Here is a 22,363-nt window from a genome sequence, read left to right as displayed (position 1 = left end):
GCAAGAAGGACTGCTACTCTGCTGCCCTGCTGCTTGAGTGAAAGGAATGGACCAGCATCTTGAGCCCAGGACCACCAGAGTTACTCCAAGGGCTAGCTGACTGGCTTTCTGATCAGAGCCTCAGGAAAAGAAAATGCTCCAATCACCCTGAACTTAGCACCAGGACTCAGTCTGTTATGAGTCTTACCTCCCCAGATGATGCCACGTATGGGTGGCCGATAAATTCCGCTCTGCTGGCGAAGTTGTGGCTACTATGCTTTACGCATGTATCGCGGGGTTCTGGCCAAATTCCGCAAACTGCCGAGTGACAGAGTTTTTTCTAGCACGCAGCTTGCCAACAGTACGTTGGAGAGCAAGATTTGGCGTCCCCTAGTGAGATTTTCAGTCGCAAGGACAGCAACCAGTGGGATTTCCCCAATGCTGGCGGTCGCAATTGTTCGTGGTCAGAAAGCTGCCACTCAAGTCTAAAATCTACTCAAGCGGCTGCAAAATCAACTCGAGAAGCAGCACTATTTGGTTTGCCATGTGGTGCCACTCAGGGTGGTTTTTCAGTGCGGAACAAGCTCTCGGCACTAAAAATCAGTGTGAGCAGCGCAATGTGCTTAATTCCGCCCACTCGTGGAACTCTGCGGAATTGCGCTGAGATTTCATATAACTCTGCGGAATTCCACAGAGTGAAACTCCATGAGTTTTGCCCAACCCTAGTACCACCCACATCCTGGACCCTTGGAAGTGGGCCTAAATATGCTCTCCAAGCCTAGTTGTGGTCCTGTGGGCAGATCTAACACAGCGCAAAACATATCCTCCTACCTGCATTTCTGAACCGCCGCTGTGCAACACATCCCTGAAGCAGTATCTCGCATCACAGCCCACATTCTCCTCAGAACTGCTACTGCGCAAAGTATCCTAGGCGCAGGCCTTCGCATCACAAGCCCCACATCAACATACTCCTCGATGACGACACAGGAATCCGCATCGCAGCTTCAACCGAACTACTGGTTAGTAATATATCTTTGACACAGGACTTTGCATCGCAATGCAACCATTGACTGCATCCTCGAAGACGGAGCAGGGCCTCACATCTCAGCCTTGCAGCTCCTCAGAACGGATGTGATCAGACACTTTGACCCCATTACGAGTAGCCTAGAGCCAGGGCCGGACTGGGAACCAAAACCGGCCTTGGCAAAGTGCTCGGCCGGCGACCGGGGGCGCCGCCAAGCTCTTTGCGAGGGCCGGTTTTCGGCCGATTTTGTTACAGGGCCGATTTGGCCTGTAACAAAAACGGCCCCCAGGGGCCCAAAACCGGCCCCCACCTGTGCGGCACACCGGGGGATTCCCCGGTGCCCGCTTCGGCCAGTCCGGCCCTGCCTGGAGCTGGAGGATACTGCTCTGGGCAACTACGTCTTTCCTGGCATGTCCAGGTCCAGAATTAACAGGTCTGGAAATTCCGGACATGATAATTCCAGGCCCAGAGACATCTGGCCCGGCCATCCTAGCACAGCAGCTGTTGTGCCTGGCTCCGCCTGCATCCTTCAACTGAGGGAAGCAACAGAAGCACCCCCCCCCCAATATAAAGAAACCTGCAACACCCACCCCTTTTGCCTTTCCAATGGCAGAAGAAAAAGCACCAGCAACATTTATCTACTCCTCCAAGCAAGTGATAAATGTTTGCAGATGTGGCCATGTTATTTCCCCCTTAAGGGGTTAAACATGAGGGATTGGACCCACTATTCCAGGTTGAACATTTTATTCCCCATTCCATGCAAAACTACGTATAATCTTCATTATCTCACAGGTAGATATTGTCCGATATTGAAAATTCTGGCCCGGTATCCACCCCCATCCCCCCCCCCCCCCCCCCCCCCCCCCGCCGCAGAGACGATAGCTGACTCGTTAAGGGGGTCCTATCAAGGGGCTGTAGTGAAGCACGAGGACAGATTGAAGCTATAATGAAGTTTAGTCATGGACTGGAACTAGCGGCCACCCGTGACAGCCAGGCCGGCCAGCTCCCAACGAAAGCATCCGCCATCTTCAAAACAGTTTGGAACAAGCACAGAACCTGTCACAGCCGCCCGGGGATTGTCCCGCTGCTCCTTGCCGGTGTAACCGGCACCCAGGAGCATTTCCGGTCGTGAAAGGTTGAGAGAACGCTGCGTGGTTGTTGTGGCCGGGGGGGGGGGGGGGGGGGGGAGCAGGCCCGCCTGCAAGAGAGAGCAGAGAGCAGAACTGTTCCTCGACTCCCCAAATCTACACCCAGGTGTGCGTTCCTGAGGGCCCTCTCTCGAGTTTCGGACGCTAGAGCGTGGCGAGTTATCATCTCGGTACATTCCCTTGCGGAGTAGATGCTGCCATGGAGTGTGAAATCACTCACGTGGCACAATTACATTTTGCCAAACGAGTTTATAAACGGTTAGAGTTAACGTCCCCAGCGCGTGCCCTGCTCGGCCGGAAGCCTGCCGAATTTGCCCAATTAGCTTCTACAAATACGCTGTCAATTCAAAATGTCAGCACATTCTGTGCCTTGTTAGTACTTCTGTGCAAATGTTGGATCGCTTAATCAGTTCAGCATATTTTCTAAGAATGAGGACAGGGAGCAAAGTGATGCCTCTTGCAGTGCAGGAAATGGCTTAGAGGGTTTATGCAAATGCTGCAGAGATCTGTGAAGGGGCACTTTTAGAGCAATAAACGGGGGGGGGGGGGGGGAGAAGATGTAGTCTAACCACCTGAGCAGCTGACTTTGGAATAGGAAGCGGAAAAGAAGGTACAGTGAAATAAATAGGGGGTGCACGAAATTTGCGCGATTTGTGTAATTACTCAGAAAAAAATTGCTAAATTATGTGAAATGCAAATCTGTTATTTAGTGCTATGTTTGAGAGCAAAATGTGCAAGGGAACATTATATGCTAAAAAAAAAAGCAATGTGAACAACAGCCGCTTGTGGTCTGCGGGTCCCAAGACTTAGAGGTATGTTTTATTGTAAATGGCATGTTTGAGGTACATTTGTACTAAAAAATGGTGCAATTATTATGCTAAGTGGCGTAATGTTGTAATTTACCATAGCAAACTATTCTACAAATCCCCAAATTACATCAACTACGCCAACGAAGTTTAAATTGTGCCCAGGCCTAATAAAGTAATTGCTTAGGATTACACAATTTGCTCAAGTGGACAAGCTGAGATTGATCCAAGCTTCCTGGTTTCATCTTCTGCAATTCAGCCATTAGATGGGTCTGTCTTTCTCTCTCCCGTGTGCGTGGAATGATTTGAGGAGATGCGCGAGGGCATTGAGTTAACTGAATGCATGCCATGACCAAAAGACAAGTCTAAGGGGGGACATGGGTGGAGGCCCGCTGCAGACTTCGACTCTGTGCCCACAGTGCGCAGGCTTTATGCATTTGAAATTACCCCCGAGGGGCTGCAGGTCCGTGAGCTGACCTTCAAGGCCGTGTAGAGTGCTGTGAGAGCGCTCGGAAAGCGCCATCATGTTTCCAAGTTCAGTTTGGACCGAAAAACACTAGCATAACAATCTTCTCCGGCCACTTTCGCAGCACTCTGCAGGTCTCCTATGCCAGCCCATCCGCAGGGTCGAGGGGGCGCGAGACTGAGTTGGGAGCCGGAACAGCAGAGGCCACAGGAAGGACTGGCTCGTTCTTGGCTCAGTAGTCCAAGAGGACCTCCAGCGGGCCCGGGCTACGAGTTCCACGGTTTGGAGGCTGTGTTTTTAGGGCAGGGCTGTTCCTGGCAGCCCTGTCACTTACTTCAGCGTCCCATGGTAATTACAGGGGAGAGGGAGCGAACGAGAACGCAGGGCTGCTATGAACATTCTTGCCTGAGCTGCTTTTGCCTTCCCAGACCGGCTCTAATCGATCTGAGCCAGGGCCACGCATGTGGGATCCACCCACCTGTAGATAGTCACGTGTTTAATTTACTCCTCATATAGATGCAGGTACAACAACTACCCCAAGCTGTGTCAATCCATCCTCGCGTTATATTTCAAGTCCCGACGTTTTATTTTTCAAATTATTATCAAGTGCGTCTTTCCTTAGATTTAAAGAAAGAAACTCTTGACTACAACTCCCAGAATATACTTTGTTACCAAATTAAATCCCAGGACTCCAATACATGGTGTACTAATGACATTAAGACATAAGGCAACCCTATGTAGCATGAAGCCCGGATATCTGCAGAGTTTTCTTCCTTCCGAAATTGATAAGAAGTACCAAGTGATTACATAAAGTTGGTAACTCGATGCATTACGCGGCTTGGGTTTGAGTGGAGGCCTTGCTACCTGCAGGAAGAGTCGAGATCGAAAGGAGGCCTCGTGGCTCTCAGCCACTCACGAGAGAGGCGCAGCTTCTCTCCATGTTCCTTCGCCATGCACTCTGATCCCCAGCCATCTCATTGGTCGGGAATATCGCGCCATCCGCGTCCTTAGGGGAAAGCAAAGGACTTTACACCACCTGATAACCACTGAAGTGTCTGATAACTGTTGTAATGTTGGGCCCAGGTGTCACGGGTACAGTACAGTGTGCTCAGCCCTCCCCACCGGGTACATGCTCTGTGCTCAGCGCATGCGCATTGTCAAAGGATCATACCGCGGTACAACACTTTCATTATAACACAGTGCCCGGACACAGCATGCACTTTGCACTAGATAAGAAGAAAACACTTCTGAATACATCCATTGCTCCTTGCACGGTATGGGGTTCTTTGCCAATCCTCGGCGCCTCTCGTGCTTAAACAGAATGCGCCTTCCCCCCTCAATTCCCACAAGGTAATTACAAGTAAACTATAAGCCACGGTACCTGCCAAGCCGAGCGTTAAGAAGGGGCAGCTTGAGGGGTCCTGGGGCACGAGGTGCAGCTCGGTGGTCTGCAGCTCCCGATCCCTCCGGGCGCGTCCTGGATGGCTGCACCAGCAAGGGCTTCACCTGGGGAATGAGGTCTGCCCGCCCTCGTCCTATGCTGGGACCGGATGCGTGCTCCAAGGACACCGGGCAGGGAAAACACCAGTCCGTGCACTGACTGACAGCCACTTACACAGCATAAGCGCAGGTACTGATTAACAGCGACGCAACCCAAAAGAAGTGCAGTTGTTGACTGACAGCCACGCGGAGCTGAACAGAGGAGTGCAGGTACCGACTAACAGCCACGCAGCCGATCAGAGGAGTGCAGGAACTGACAGACAGACATGCAGCCGAACAGAGGAGTGCAGGAACTGACAGACAGCCATGCAGCCGAACAGAGGAGTGCAGGAACTGACAGACAGCCATGCAGCTGAGCAGAGGAGTGCAGGAACTGACAGACAGCCATGCAGCCGAACAGAGGAGTGCAGGAACTGACAGACAGCCATGCAGCTGAGCAGAGAAGTGTAGGCTCTGACTGGCAGCCACGCGACCAACAGAGAAGCACAGGAACAGCCACACCACCCAGCAAGGAAGTGCACCGCCCGGTAAAGATTCAGTGCAGACATAGATAACCACAGAGCACAGGAGCGAAGTGCAGGAAGTAACAGCCACAGAGCCCAACACAGAATGTAATGTACTAAGAGTCGCAGTGCACAGCAGAGAAGTGCAGGCACTGACTGATAATCACCCCGCCCAGTTAAGAAGTGGAGGACTGACATCCTCACGGCTCAGGAGAGATATGCAGGAACCCACTGACACGACAGCCCCACAGCTCAGGGGAGAAGTGAACGAATTTGCTCCCCCGCACATCCACACAGAAGTGCAATGATCAACGTCATGGAAAACCCACAAAGAAGTGTAGTTCCTAAAAGCCAGGCAGCCGAGCAGCGAAGAGCAGGAACTGACAGCCACACAGACCACCAGAAGTCTGCTACAATTTTCTGCCCCACAGATTAGCACAAAAGTGCAGATACCAACCTCCTCGGAAACTCCGCAGAAAAGTGGCTTCAAACAGCTGCTCAGCCCAGCAGGGAAATGCCGGCTCTAATAGCAAGACAGTCGGGCAGTGCAGGTAGTTACAGCCCCAAGAAATCGCCCAGAAGTACAGCAATTCAACGTCCGACAAACCGACAGAAAAATGCAGATACTCACGGACGGAAAACCCAACGGAACTTGGGCACCAGCTGCCAAAAAGAATCTGCCTAGAAGATCCGATACTGAAGAGTCGCAGCCCACCGAGATGTGCAGGTACTGACAGCAGCACAGCCCAGCAGAGCAGCGCAGGTACCCACTGCCCATCAATCACCAAAGATGGACGTGAACTCGCTGCCCCACGCACCAGCAGACAAGCCCACGCACCCGCTGACAGCAGCATGCCTGGCAGAAGCTTAGCCCTGCAAGGAGACGGAGATGCTGCCAGCCTGGCAGGAGAGTGCTGGTACCCGATGCCCACTCAAAGCAGCCAAGAAGCACAAGCAAGCAAGGCCTTGGAGTGTTTTCAGAGGCCTGCAGGCGCTATGGATGCGCACAATGGAAGAGCAGGTAATGTACTCGATGCCTCCCAAGCCATCAAAGACATGCAGGTACTCGATGCCCCAACTAACAGGAAGAAAAGCTTCATGAAAAATGCCAATACCCTTCACCCCACCCGCTCTGCTGTTAGATCAGACGCCACCTTCAGAAGAGCTGCACTCCAGCTCTGAAGCACCCCAAACACACAGGCTGTGCAGGGGTTTGCAAGGGTGGAAGATGCAGGTGGTTCATAGGGGTTGCAGCTCATTCCATGACTTACCACTCTTCAGTGGTCGAACTGATTTAAAACCGTACAGGAGCTGGGCTCCTGAGCTCTCTGGGGGCAGAGTCAGTAGCATGGGGGCGGGGTCAAGGCGATACTGAAACGAAGCACATATTCTGCAACTATTGTGTTGGTCCTTCCCCTTTAGGTAGTTGCTTATAAAGTAACTCACACCTTAAATGAGAAATAAATACAATTTAATCTAATATGTAGGAATAGCATTATATTATGTTATTGAAACCTCTGTTGGTTAATGCGATCCCTGCAGCTGTCTGTGTGTAACCAGAGGGCCACAGAACCGAAACCAGGTTGGTGAAGAGGGCAAGAGTGACATGCACTTTCAGTGCTTCGACACCCCAGCCTGTGACAGAAAGCACTGTGACTATGGAAGTCATTGTTTTAAACTGGCAGTTGACACCGTATAAAACAGGCAGTCAAAAAAAGCAGAAAAATGTATGTTTAAGATTAAAAAAAAGTGTTTTCAAAATGTAGATTTTAGTAATACACAATCAGACTGTACTTAGTGCAAACATTTTTTATAAGTGTCTGTTAAAAGCATAAATTATGCATCTTGCTTTTAAAACCCCTACAATAGTGCTAACAAAGATTATATCTTTGACATCATGAAACTTCAAGGGCCATCCAACAATGCAACCCAATACAGGCTTCGATCAGCCTTTACATTGGCAAATGAGCCAATAGCAGACATTTACATTTCTTTGAGGAAGTACACATCCTACAAAAAGCCTTGTTTCGGGTTTAGCTGTCTGTCCCTCCCTTGGCTTCACAGCACAGGAGACTCGCCCCCTTCTGTTTCTGGTGGGGCTGGCCATCTCAATTGTCAGAGTTAACTGAGCGGTCATCATTTAACAAAAGGTAGGGGAACTGTTAAACTAAAAAAGTATAGTCAAGTTGTGCCCCACATATCCCGGCAGTCTTTACTTGTGTGAAGTGTTGTAAATGCAAAGGGTATTCCTAGCTGTGGGTTCTGTAGCTCACTGTGCCATAGCACCTATATTCAAGGTGCTACTTACGAATGGGTCCCAACAAGGCTGAAAGCAGTCTGTGGGTTACCTGTGCTTCATTTAAGAAAGGAAGTGGCGTGGCACTGCAGGCTGGTCTCTCTCCATTGAAGTAAGAACAAGCCTGATCTGTATTCAGTGGGCTCATTTCTGAAGAGACGCAGTTGTCTAAGAAAGACAGACCGCAGCGCAGCACAGATTAATGTCTAGTAGCTGAGATTAATTCAAGCGTTTAACTATGCACCTTGTGATTTCTTGTTTTTATAACCATAAATCAACAGGTTATAAGACGTGTTAGATGGAGGCGGCCACAGTTGTTCTGTCGTGTTATATTATTTTACAAATATTTGGATTATAATCTGAGAAATACAAGGACTGAGTTTTTTGCACCATTACTCACTATGGTAATTGCTCGGTTTACACAATTATGTGTAATTGCGCAAAATGCAAATCTGTCATTTTGCGCTATATTTTAGCGAGATGCTTCTAAAAAATAATGGGAAAGGGACAAGTGCTGCTAACAACTGCTCCTCGCGTTCTGGTTGTTCGCGTTCTTCCAGTACCATCATTTCGTAAGGAACAATGTCATAAATTATCAGGCGAGGTAGCATGATGGCAACATTAAGGGCCATATGTATGAACACATATTCCCATAGACACAGAATGGGTAAAACCCTTTGATACATCCGGCCCTAAATTACATGAATTGCACTGGTGTAATTGAAATATCCCACGAGTCTGCTTATATTTTTCTACAGCAATGCCTCTAGCTGGACATTGGCCTTTGTGGTCTCTGCTGACCTCTGTTATGGGTATAGTGTACTCCTACTGACCAGAATCAAGAGCCCGTAGGCAGGACAATCAGTTTCACGTATGACGCTGCACCTATACTTTACGAGCCCGAGTGCAGGTTTCTACTGCCTCACCAATAAATAAATAAATACATAGATTAAAAAAAAAAAGAGAGAAAAGAAACTATTTCCCACTCCGAAGTGGTGAATGAGCAGGCCATGTCTGATCTTTGATCATTGTACATAATAATTTTGTAGCAGATGTGCAGGGCCCCTAAAATCGCAGGGCCCATGGCACTGATCCCCAGCTGGCCTTCCCTTTTGACAGCTCTGACTGAACATGGCATGTCTCTGCTCCATGTACTGGCTCCAAGCGGCTGGCTGTGCATTGACAAAAGCACTGTGGGCCCCATTCATAAATATTTCACAGTTACTTACTCTTATGGTACTCCTGAATTCTAAGAACACTCCAGGAGTATTACAAGAGTGTCACACCTACTCATAGCATATTCTTTGTGAATTGTCCCTCTGTGTGATGCATCACAATTCTATTCGCTCTGTCTCCTCTCATTCTCAAAAAGTCGATCCTTTGCTCATTCAAGCTTCTTCATCATTCTTCTTTAAAATTCAATGCCGGGTGGTGAGAACTTCTTGTTCAGGCAGGGCCGGCCTTAGCGCTGGTGGCGCCCTGTGCAACAGTGTTTGTTGGCGCCCCCCCCAATGACCCTTCCACCATGGGTTCTCTCACTAGCACCCTTTAGCAGTGACCAAGTCTCCATAACCACTCTCTCAGATGCATTGAATTAGTTATATAGCGCCACTCATACCAGTGTAGGGTGTCCAAGCACTTTGCATCACACACACATTACACAGAGACAATCAATCATACGTGTGTAAATCAGTGTATAGGAAATGTTACATAAGCCAAAGGACTAAAAGTGTAGGAGTCACATGTCATCCATACTGGTAGGCAGTATAGTTTAAGAGTGCTTGGTGTGGAGAAGCACAAACTCAGAGTCGAAAAAGAAACAGCATAGTTGGGAGTTTTCTTTAACAATAAGAATTGATTTCTAGCCAAATTAACCCTTTTTGCAACATTAATCAATGTTCTAATAATGTATACTTTGCAGTGTGTATGCAGTTCTAGGATGAAAGTTAATAGCTCACTATTCTATATTTGGACTTTAAGTTGTAAATTGCAAGTAACAAAAGGATATCTCTTTTGAAAGCAGTAACCTGCTGATCTGTTTACATCATACACACTCTGTAATCTACTTGGTACACGTTCTTTGCAGCAGGCATATTAACCCTCTGCACTAACTTCACCTAAGTCAAAACCACAACTATACAAAATGCTGATCTCTCTCCAGGAAAATAATTAATCACACGAGTTATCTTGACATTTATGTGAGGCCCGGTAATTGCCGGGGGAAAGAAACGCTGCAGCAGGTGCTTCAAAAGCATAATGAACTTTCAAGCACGGCGCCCCCAGGAAGCCAGCACCCGGTGCAGTGGCACCGGTCGCACCGCCCGAAAGCCGGCCCTGTGTTCAGGCCCCACTTCCTGCAGCTCTGGGTATTTCTCATTCAGACCCCATTCACTAAGGTGTTGGGCCATTCTTGTTCAAACCTCCAATCTCTGAGGTGTTGGGTCCTTCTCTTTCAGGGGCCACTCTCTGATGTGTTGGCTCCATCTCTTTCAGGGGCCACTCTCTAAGGTGGCAGGCCCTTCTCTTTCAGGGGCCAATCTCAGAGGTGGTGGGTGGAACTCGTCCAGGACTCTCTGAGGTGGTGGTTGGTTCTAGTTTAGGTTCCTACCCACTGAAACTCTCTACACCGGCTTATGTCCAATCATGTCAGACTCCAAAAAACATTAAAACCTGTTCCTTAACCAGGCATGTAAAAGTGCATTTGAAGAGTAGAGTAAGTAGCCATTAATTTGTACAAGTGCTGTACAGTTCTGCTCAATAACCCATGGTGGCACAGGAGTGCCGAATACCAAAGCTGCATATCTTAGAATCCACTTTAGGCCTTACTAACCCACTTCCAGAAACTCTCTGCCCCTTATCTCACTTTTCCAGGTACATGCTGTCTCACTTTGTAACTTTTTTTCAGTCGTTCTCTTCCACCGTCCTTCTGTTTTGTTTGTTTTCCATCTCTTGCAATCCAGAGAAGGAAAAATAAGTGCCAGTCCCCAAAAAAGAGTGACCGGAGCAGCAAAGAAAGGAAAAAATAAAATGATAACAACGGAATGTTATTAGCATTTTATTTTTTCTCCTGTTGCCGCAAGGCATGAGAGGGCGGGGTGGAGCTGCAGGGGAGGAGTGGTAGAACACTCCTTTGCTCAATGACTGTTTGGTCAGCCCTCTCGGGCCACCCAAAACAGTCATGCGCACTCATCTGTTTTCCATGCAGGCTGCATTACAGCCTGCTTGGAGAATATGCCCACCCCTACAGCCCCTGGCTGAGCACAGTGTCACGGCGCTCAGACCAATTACAACGCTGCATTGCAGCATTGTGATTTTACTGACCCAAACCAGTCATGCGCACTTTTCCCCATTCTCCATGCAGGCTGCATTACAGCCTGCATGGAGAACATGCCCATCCTTCCAGCCCCTGGCTGAGCGCCGTGTCAGGGCGCTCAGACCAATCACAGCGATGCATTGCAGTGCTGTGATTGGCTTAGGGGAGGGAGCCTGGCTGCCTACTTCCTGTACCAGAAGTCGGAGGCAGGAGAGCAGGAGCAGAGACGCGGGACCCAGCGGAAAGGTACATTATTATTTTGTTTGTTATGCCTCCTCCCGCAATTGCGACCGCCACCCGCACACCTCCACTCCCGCCCCTCAACCATGCCGCCCTCCCCTGAAGTGATGGCAAAACTGGACTGAAATAATAAAATAACACATGGTTTATACAGGCTTGCTTGCAGTATTGCAATTGTTACATACAAGTTATTCATTTGGCGATGTGGTTTTCTAGATAGTGGTATAACAAATCGCGGACACAGACAAGGTTTTCTAGATAGTGGTATAACAAAAACATAGATGTGGTTTTTAGATAGATTCTAGAGTCAGTGTGCATGCACTGCTCTGCGAGACATGCAGTATCTCCTCTACGGGCTTTGATAACGCCCCTGGCTTCCCGTTGGCTCCTACGTGTGCTTTTAGATATTCCCTTCCTTTTATTGGCTAATTTTCACATTTGTCCTATCGGTGGATGGTTACCACCCCTGGCAATTGGCCTGCTACATGTAGTATTGTCTTTCTATTTTATTTCATCACGTCGTTGCACTTCTTTTTTTGTATCCTTGTTTTGAACAGCTCTTCGCGTACATTTGTGAGCTTCCCTTCATCAGTGCGGCACCTCAATTCAACTTTGACCATTGTGGCCGCTTTAGGAGGCCCTGCGCCCACAGGTAACATTTTAATTATAATTAGGGCACACAGTTTCCCATTATTACAGATTTTTACAGGTAAATACAGACAGAACAAAAAGTGGTTCCTATCTGTATTTATTTTTTAAAGCAGAAAAATACAAAAAATTGTGCTTCTAATGAGTGACTTTCCGTGCTGTCTGCTGTGAATTCCAGGACAACAGATGAGTTGATAGATAGCATGAAGAGTTAAAAACAGATTAATATAATCTATAAACACAGGCATATGTTTAAATATATTTGTAGTAAATTGCTAATATTTACCTGTGGGTGTAGTGCTTTGCTATATTTCGCTTCTGAATTTGCTAAAACACGACAGGCATCAAAGTATGAGTGTATTTTTATCAGTTAAATAAATGTAAAAATGTACTAACTTTGACTCCATTTATTCGTAAACCACAAAATAAAAATGGATAAATACCCAAAAATGGCAAAACAATAAATATGGATGAATACAGACGGAAATGAAAAAAATATTGCCATAAAACTGGGAGTGCTATTTAATCAGTGCAGCGGCTGCCCCAGCCTCATCTAAATATTGCGTTCTGCATGCATTTCTTTTGTCCTTTGTCCATTCTTGCATGTGTGGATAGGGAGTCACAGAGCACAGCACGGTTAAATTTAGACTTATAAGTCAGGTTCCTTTTATGCATTTACGCATTTAATGTCAATTATCCCCAGCCATCCAAAGAATGGATTCCTTCATTTGAGTTGTAATCCTTCTAGATTACTGAAGTGTGCATGGTAAAATCTGTTTTGTATTCTTTGTATGTGTATGTCAGAGTGATTCAGGTTCGGTGGGAATGTTGATGGTGGTACGGCACAAAGGAGCATCTTGGCAGGAAGACTACACTGACTTACAACAACTTACTAACTTCGGTTGCTCACCGAGAGGTGCAATCATGCGCAGCTCGCTGCATTTTGCACCACATTAATGAAGAACTGCAAGCATCCTCACGATGCCTCCTTCGCCCCCTCTGACAGCTGAGTAAACCACGTGGTTTTTTTTAATACTCACACAGGGCTAGCACCAGAAATTGTACACCAGTTACAAAGTCTGGAAGTCCAAGCAGGGCCGGACTGGCCATAGCAGGCACCGGGCATCTCACCAGTGGGCCGCCAGAGTGGGGGCCGGTTTTGGGCCCCTGGGGGACCGTTTTTGTTACCGGAGGCTTGCAATATCGGCCCCCGCTAACAAAATCGTCCGAAACTGGCCCTTGCATACAGCTCGGCCGCACCCCTTCAGCCCCCTATGGCGGGCCGGCCGAGCAGTTTGCCAGGGCCGGTTTCGGTTCCCAGTCTGGCCCTGACGTAAATGGAGTCTGGCCACGGAATTGCTGCTCTCGCTGCCTAGCTTAGAGTGACCATTACAAAAATGGGGTAACCCATGGTGAAAAGGACCTGGGTGAATAGCTGATACCAAAAACAATGGTCCTTGACAAATGATCAATCTATCTGAGACAATATGCTTCGCTTAGTTAATTTGTTTAACTACTCCTGAGCCCAAAGAAAAAACACACAATTTTGTTTAAGAACAATGGCTCGCAATATTCAATAAATCGTTGATATTGAAAAAGGACAACATCCAAAACACTGTGAAATAATATACATGCGTTTATTTTTGGCAATTCTTAGTATTAGGACAGAACGAGGTTGCTCCAAAGAGAAACGTGCATTAAGGGAAAGTGATAAGGGAGTGAGTGAATGAGACAAGAAATGAAAGATACATAGTAGTCAGAATATTCAATCAATTTTAGGCAATGTGGATCGGTTGTGATTCACCGTCCAGAATCCAAGAAACCTGGTCACATTCATTAAATACAAAATTCTTAGTATATTTCAAACATAGACCCCGTTGATGGTCTTGCACGGAGAGATGAATATGTGTCCCAGGTAGTTAAGGGTGAGCGTCGACGTTTCGACCCGTCTTGTTGGCCTTAGGGATATTTAAGCCTTGGCCTTGCGGGTCTTCATCAGGACCAAAGAGGGGGCAACCTGACTGGAAGGTGGTCTTAACTGAAACACCTGTATGTTGACCTATTTAAAACATAATTAAAAACATGGTTTGTAGTGTCAATCACATACCTAATTGATTTTAAATCACAGGAAAAATCCCGGATACCAATAAATGGAGGCCTTGATGTCACAGCTCAATTAGTTCGTTCTAGGTGAAAGGAATAATACTGAATTCAATTCAAAGTATCAACGAAGACCTACAACAAAAGACTACAACAAAAAACTACAACAAAAAACTTATTCTATCAAAGCGATTCAGTTTAGTCTTTCTACCCTTTCCGGGTTCACCGTCATTAACCCGCATACGGTTGTCTTGGTAACCGTACTAAGCCGCGGTCGAGCTCACTTTGCACTGTTAAGACCACCTTCCAGTCAGGTTGCCTCCTCTTTGGTCCTGATGAAGACCCGCAAGGCCAAGGCTTAAATATCCCTAAGGGAGGTATAATTTGAAAGTTGCTAATGCGGCCTAATAAAAATATACTTTTACACTACTAAGCGCGCCGCACGCTCATGATCACATTTATTATATTTATTCTGTTCACTGTACTACTTCGTTTTCAGCGTTGTTCAGACGCACTAACCCCTTTTTGTGTCCAGGGGTGAGCCACTACGCTGCTTGAAAGCAACTACTCGTTCCTCGCATGGGCGCCAATGCCAGTATTTTTTAAGTTTCCCTCGTCTTCATTGCTTGATTTTGCTCGCAAAAAAGTTTTACTCATAGACATTGAAATATCACACATAATTACACTGAAACTAGGAAAATGTCACACATGGCAATTGGAAACCTTGGAAGCTATGAAACCTCTATCAAACAATTCAAAATTAGAAAGGCATGAGCTTGAAAATAGAGGCTGGCTTTAAAGCTGTGCAACTTTATGTAGGGGTGGGGGCCTTGAAACCATGTGTCTCGCCGTTCAGTAGCTGACTACACCTCTAAGTGATGTTTTATGCTCATCTGCAGTCATCTCTTAAAGCCCCACATACTTTCAATCGGCTCAGATGTGATATTGACCTAACAGGGGTGAATTACAGACTTTGGGGATGTCCTGTAGCTGGAAACCCCAAAGATAAAATATCAAAGCATTGGGTTGTTCAAAATGCAACAGCCAGAGCAATACTTAATGCACCTAAATGTACTGGTGCATTACAAGTCCTAAGGAAACACCGGAGACTGTCAGTGGCCTTCCATGTGAAATTTAAAACGCCCTCTGCTCACACGTAAAGCAGCACTTGGGAACGCCCCAATTACCTGGCCAAAACCTTTTTGTACCCTATTACCAGGCAGGACTTTAACATCACCTGACAAAAACTTACTGTACCGCCCAAAAACGGTGAGATCTGCAGCTAGAGGGTATTTCCATCGATTGCATGCTGAGTCTCGAACACGCCTTCACAGAATCTGAGAAGACCAGATGATCCACTGTCCAGTAAATTAATCAAGCCCGTGCTGCTTTAGGGTGCGTAGCCCTGTCATGCAGAGAGTTGTTTTCACACATGCAGTCTGCGCCTTCCTTTTGTTGTGCATGGCGCGGCTCCCTTAAAACAAACTTTAAGCACGAGTGCGGCGCTTGTGAAACAGGCACCGTGCTTTATCTATACTTGCAGCTCACAGGCACGATGAGCTGCAGGCAGTCACATTCCTGCATGTGACCGGCACTGGCAATAGTGCTATGCAAATACAATCACTCCACTGCAAGTAAAAAACACTATAGTAAAAAACATTGCTACTAACTGTAAGAGATGCGAGACCAATTGCATTTCCCCAGGCGTCTGATTTCCCCTCTGAGTTATTGAAGAATGACAGCAAGTCATCATGTACTTCTGAACCCACGGTGAGTATCGGAGGCTTCTCGGGGGATCCGTGTGTAGTTTAAGGAGTGGTGGGTATGTACCCTGGAACCAGTTAGTTATATGCCCAGAAAGGTGCAAAGCAGCTCATGACAAAGTTGTAAAGTTCATTGGAATAGGACGATCTAACTACACGTATTTCTTTTAGCAGAGTGTTAAACTCCTTCTCGCAGATATCTGGGTGTAACCGCCTGGTCACTGGTTCGGTTCATGCCAAACTGAGCCTGTCATGAATACGAGGTTGATTCATTGTGTCAGCACCAGCACAGCACCACAGCATAGCACCACCTCATCATCAATGCAAAACTACCTCAGCACCACCTCAAAATCAGCACAGCATCACTTCTGCACCAGTCAGCGTCACTCATCACCACTACAACAGCACCACCGCAGCACCATTTGGGAAGCACCTGAGCACCACCAGAACCACAGCACGACAACAGCATCATTAAGCCCCAGTGCAGCACAGCACCACCTCAACACTAGCACACCACCTCAACATTATTCAGCCCCAGCACAGCACCACCTCAGCACTAACACAGCACCAGTGCAGCACCACCTGACTACCAATGCAGCAGTACCTCAGCATCAATGCTGCACCACCACCTGAGCACCAGCACAGCATCACTCAGCACTGCCACAGCACCACCTCAGTATCACTCAGCACCACCTGAGCACCATCACCGTATCACTCAACACCACCAAAGCATCACTCAGCACCACCTTAGCATCACTGAACAACACCTCAGTATCACTCAGCACCACCTGAGAACCACCTCCGCACAAGCAACCCGCCACCTTAACACTATGTCAGTTTAATTCAGCATGAACTGAGCATCAGTGCAGCACCAGCTCAGTACCACCTAAGCACTAGCAGAGCACCAGCACAGCACCACCTCACTACCAGTGCAGCACTACCTCAGCATCAGTGCAGAACTACCATTACATCATCAGCACAGCCCCACCACCTCAGCATCACTCAGCGCCACCACAGCATCACTCAGCACCACCTCAGCACCAGTGCAGAATCTCCTCGGTATCACTCAACACCACCTTCGCATAAGCACAGCACCACCTTCGCATAAGTGCACCACCACCATCCAAGCACCAACTCAGCACCAGCACAGCATCAGCACAGCATCAGAGCAGCACCACCTCAGCACCAAAGCAGCACCACTTGAGCATTAGCACAGCACGAGTGCAGCATCACCTCAGAACCAGCATAGCACCACCAAAGCATCACTCTGCACCACCTCAGCATCACTGAGCAGCAATTGAGCACCTCCTTGGCACAAGCACACCACCACCTTAGCGTCACCATGTCAGTAACTCAGCATCACCTGAGCATCAGCACAGCATCACCTCAGCACCAGGACAGACAAACTAGAAGACATTCTATATGTTAATTCTTTTTTTTTAGGGTATTTCAGTTGTACATGATGTCTACTTGGTTATATGTAAAGTAAAAAAAATGCTTATAACACTTTATTATAGCTTTTCAACATGCTGCACAGCAGCCACACTGCTCTACAACATACCTTAAAAACTTCAGCAAAGCCAATAGATCTGGCAAAACACTTATAAAGTCGCAAACGTGAGACATATTGGCTATGCCAATGCTTGTTTAATCTTTAGGAACAGATTACCTGGCTGCAGGGACTAAGACTCTCCCCTGAGCTTTTTACTCTATATTGCCTTGAGCTGTTTACCCTTGACCTTGTATAATACTTTGAGCTTTGGACATGTTTAATTCTGGCCAGTCCATTTCTAGTGTTGGTGGAGTGTATTGTTCATATGTAATGTGCTACTTCTATTCTAAAGTGATCTACTACCGGTGCTACAGAAAACTGTAAAACTAAATGAATAAATAAATATATTGAGCCTAGGCTTTCTACCTAAATTTGCATGCCACTCCCCAAACATTTACAGAGGAGCAGCCATGAGCTGCCACTCGCCGGACATGTCACTCAAAGACTCCGACATCAAGAAAGGGGCCTCCTCTTCCTCCTTCCCGGGTCATGCCTGCTGCCTGCAATACCCAGGTCACACATCATGCAGAGAAGGAGCCGGCGCTGGGATCAGCAGACATCCCTGGTGTACACCGATCAGACTTACAAGGTGGAATTTATAGACATGGCTCTCGGCCTGGGGCAGCCGCCCCATGGCTTCTCCTGAGAAGACTGACAGAGAAATGAGGTGATGGGAGAAAAAAGTTTCAAGAATCGTGTCAGAGAGGGAGACAGACTATTGCTTGCCTCAAAAATGCTCCTGACAGTAGTGACCTTCGCCCTCCATGAACCCAGGAGACTGCCTCTGGCATCCTGGTGCATGACTCTACCAGCCTAGTTAGCAAGAGAAGCCGCGTTTGCTGCTGGACCTGTCTCATGTAATAAAATAAATCTTAAATAAGAAAAAATACGTATATAGATGGGATTTGAGTTAGCCCTTGTCATTCATTGGTCTGTTATGCCGTCATTCACATTTGCTTTCACCTATAACAGCATCCAGCGTGGGGCAAAGTGCCAGGCATTGGCTCCCTTGCACTCTAAGTGAAGCCATTCAACTAGATGACATTTGCAGATGTCACTTCATTGTCAAGGCTGGTGGGCCAATACTTTAAGTGACAGGGCTTTTTTCTTTACTTTCTTTCTCCTTTGTAAATATTTTAGTTAAGAATATGTAGTATCCTAGTTTCCTGTTCATGTTTATGTATGCCATTTTCCACCACTTGCTCAGCCAGTGGAATGTTACAGTGATGATGTATTACGGAATGTTGGGAGTCTGTGAAGAAAAGCCGCAGTTGAGAATGGTCTGAGCAGCATGCTGGCTGCTCCTGGTGGGGCTCCTCTATATATCCTGTAACTAACTACAATACGTCATCTAAACTACATCAACCTGTGTGAACTTGGTTACTACAATTTTATGGCGACGATCTGGAGGCTTACCCTCGTCCTATGTTCAGAATAACAGCCGTGGCACATGCAGTAGAGCTAAAAACCAATTCATATGATGAGTGAGTACAATCTGGTGAACTGGAGTACGGCCTACACCTGCCAAAGCTTTGTCAACACTTTTGAAGCTGCATTAAAATCATCCCTGCTCAGCCCAGTCCAGCCTACAACTGGTAAAGACCTGATGGTACGCCTAAACTTGCTGAGTGAAGTCCAGGAAACAGCTATTGAAACTGAGCTCAATACATCAGTACTCCGTGTGTAGCTGAGTACTGTAATGTATTTGCATTTACATAGCACTTTCTACTCCCAACGAGGCTTTGAAACACTTTACCTTGACTTGAACGCAACAACAGAACCCAAGGTTAGTGGTTAATCCAGTGGGTATTCGTTACTGTTGAGTATGTCCACCCTAGACCTACCTTAAGCAGGGCCCTTCTCAGTTTCCTTGAGGTACACATATCTCAACGTGCCCCAGTGTTCTGGCACTTGTCTGCACTTATAATGGGAGAAGCAAAATCACAAGTACTGAATGCATGAAAAAATAAACAAGAATGGGTAAATGACTTAGAGCCGAAATGAGACAAATTGCATCTGAACCATTCCACTATTCTGTGGCATTCCCCCTGCACCCAGACTCCTCCCCCTTCGATGTAGCAACGCTCCTTTTAGCTCCTCCCCTTCAATAGACTAGGCATGCATCTTGCCTCCGTCCCTCTGACCCTTCCCCAGCTCACATGGTAGTGTCCCTCGCCCGCCTTCCCCCTTTGGACCATCCCCTATGTACAAGGAAGCCCCTCCCCACCCAGCCCCTCTCTCCCCAGGCCTCCCCTCCCCACTGTAGTGCTTCCGGGTCCTGTCTATTGCACCTTTCCATGCTTCTGCCCCGTGTCCAGCTCTTCCTCTGCCCTGATCCCCAACCTCCCATCCCTGCAATGCCAGTGCTCCTCTGTGCCAGTGTCCAGCCCTCCCCCCCCCTCTCCTTGGCAGTGCCCCTGTTGGGAGGTGAAGTCCAAGATGAAGGCAGAGCCCACCAATAGACCAGTCCTTGCAGTTCGGTTCAAGGTCATTGGTTAAACAGAAACCCACGTTCATTTGTTGTGCCGTGGCCACTCGCTCTGTGAGTGGTGGCGCGGGTGTGATACATCACCCAACATTAAAAGCTAAAGCGAGAACTTTCCAGCACAAGCATATAAGAAAGGAAAGTTATGCTCATTTCTAGAGCGCACATTCCACGCACCCTGTGGTTAGAGGGGCCTGGCAGCGCTGCTGTGGCCGGGGTCCCTTCTCGCCCTGATTACTAGGATTCTGAAATAAACTGGAGTCTGGTTAAACGCCCTTTTAATTATTAATCCCAACTACAATTTCCTGTTCCAGTCGGGGTCCTTGGAGTTGATAGAAACCCCAGAAAAGGTTAAGAAGGAAAAGTCTTTGAATGTAAGTAATCTTTTTTCTCGCTCGGCTAAACACCTATTCAAGATTAAAATTGTGAAAATAGCCTTTGAATTAAGCAAATTTGTCTACAAATTTGAAAATTAACTACCTAAACAAATATGCCAGAAAGTCAGCACAAAAATATTCTTTAAAAAGATTACTGTCCAGCAGGGCGCGTCAGCGAGTCAAGATTTCCACACAGGCTGGAAAGGCCGGGGCGATACCTCCTGGCGTGGCACTAGGGCGGCCAGCCTGGGTATTGTCAGCATGGACTCCTGCAGGTTCCTGATTTTTTTTCTGTCCTCTAAGTGTCCCATGCTCACTGTGCCGTGGGATCCAAGTTGTAGCTCCCTTATAAGGCCCAATAATAAGGGTAAACCCAGAGTGGGGCTCCCATTCCGAGGGGCCTCGGCCTAGCGGTCTGAGCTGGAGAGTTCCTAATTGGCCAGGGCCGTGACTCATTTGCACATGGTTGCTCCCTCCTGGAATGGAGCAGTGCTCAAACAGACCATGGATTGGAAGACAGCTCCAAGCGTCTGCCAGTGTCTGAGATTTTTGCAAACACTCCAGCCATCATCTTTTTTTATTTCCCTGAAAGTCGAACATTTTAAATGCCTGCAAAGGACATTACTCATGTATAGACCCTTGGGGTGGATCAAAGGTACAGATAGACCTTCAAATCCATTTGGTGGCACTCTCTTTAGGAACTGGAGAACTCTGGACCTTTGAGACTGCCCTGCCACCTAATGTACACTGATTGTCTACACTGAGGGAGACTGACTCAACCAGCAAGGCAAAGGGGCACCCGGACTGGTTTGCACATTGCTACAGGCTTCTCTGGCAATCTCTGGGGGTCGAGGTGGGCACCAATCCTCCCAGGCACCAAAGCTTTTTTTGCTAGCTGGTGGCATTGCAGCTGGCACCTAGACTGGCATGAATTCTAGAGATGGGTTGTATGATGGAACCACCATGTGATTATATTGCATGCCTTAACAACGAGGTCTGTACTACGACCACATCTTTACCACACATGCCTTTATCACGCATGCCTTTACAACAAATTTGGTTGCAAAAGCATGATTGGTAAAGGCATATGCATGGTAAAGATCACACCCCGCCCAACACCCTGAGCCCTAAAACCCAGGCCCCATCCCTGCAAACCACCCCGCCCCTAGCCCTAAAAATGACCCGAACCCCGCCCTCAACCTAAAACCCAGCCCCAGCTCTAAAAACTAACCCAACCACAACTCCCCACCCTGAGCCCTAAAACTAGCTCTCAGCCATGAAAACTACCCCAACCCCCGTGCCCTGAGCCCTAAAACCCGGCCCTCAGACTTACTTACTAAGCTAAGCTGCGTCCCAATCCTTCCTGTACCAATCCTTCCTGTTCCGATCCTTCCTGTCCTGATCCTACCTGTCCCGATCCTTCCTGTTCCGATCCTTCCTGGCCCGATCCTTTCTGTCCCGATCCTTCCTGTCCCGATCCTTCCTGTAACGATCCTTCCTGTACCGATCCTTCCTGTCCGGATCCTACCTGTCCGGATCCTACCTGTCCCGATCCTACCTGTCCCGATCCTACCTGTCTGGATCCTACCTGTCCCGATCCTTCCTGTTCCTCCTTCCAATCTCCCCACCCATCCACTCTGAATCTAGAGTGCTGACTGCCTTTTCTACGCATATGCGTGGTAAAGCCAAGCATAGTAATGCTTGCGGGGTAATGGAACGCATGGTTCTGCTTGCGTTGTACATGCCACTTCCCTTAGAAATTTGAAGGCCACTCACTGCGCTGCACCTCCGCTCTTCAGGCAGGTTGGCACCAAGGATGGCAGCAGTGATGCACTGATGCTTTTCTGGACTGGTCCAAAAGGCTGGGCCCATTCCAGGGTGCTGAGAGTCCACCCCTCTGAGCCTGCAGCTGTCTTCAGGCCCCCTAGAATGGACCGAGGAGCTCTACAGCGACTAGCACTGAGGCCCCCAGCAGGCAGGGGGCAGTTAGTTCGGTGCCCTTTATTCTGGAAGCTCTCACTCCCTCTCCCCCAAATCACAGGCACGCGGGCAAGCTCCTAGGTGTCCTCCTGTGCCACCCAGGAGTCTCTCCTATCCGAGGAGGGTTTTGTCCCTAAGAGAGGTGCCATTACTTCTCTAGCACAAGACTTGTACCGTGCTTCT

General features: G+C 47.8%; 1 protein-coding gene across 2 annotated transcripts in view; it reads right to left on the bottom strand.

Moving 5' to 3' along the window:
• Positions 1-22,363, bottom strand: part of SHANK3 (SH3 and multiple ankyrin repeat domains 3) — a 2,151,740-nt gene that overhangs the window by 1,857,908 nt on the left and 271,469 nt on the right. Inside the window, exon 1 of one of the 2 annotated variants that reach the window (XM_085653774.1) lies at positions 4,805-5,463. The exons of the other annotated variant lie outside the window; for it this stretch is intronic. The gene's annotated coding sequence lies outside the window, so the exon portion shown is untranslated. Of the gene's footprint in view, positions 1-4,804; positions 5,464-22,363 lie in introns of those variants that run through there. 2 annotated transcript variants of the gene reach the window in all.

Source organism: Triturus cristatus, chromosome 4_1 (assembly GCF_964204655.1).
Source record: "Triturus cristatus chromosome 4_1, aTriCri1.1, whole genome shotgun sequence".
NCBI lineage: Eukaryota > Metazoa > Chordata > Amphibia > Caudata > Salamandridae > Triturus > Triturus cristatus.
Note: the sequence above shows the minus strand (reverse complement) of the source record. Positions and strands in the feature narration are given on the sequence as shown.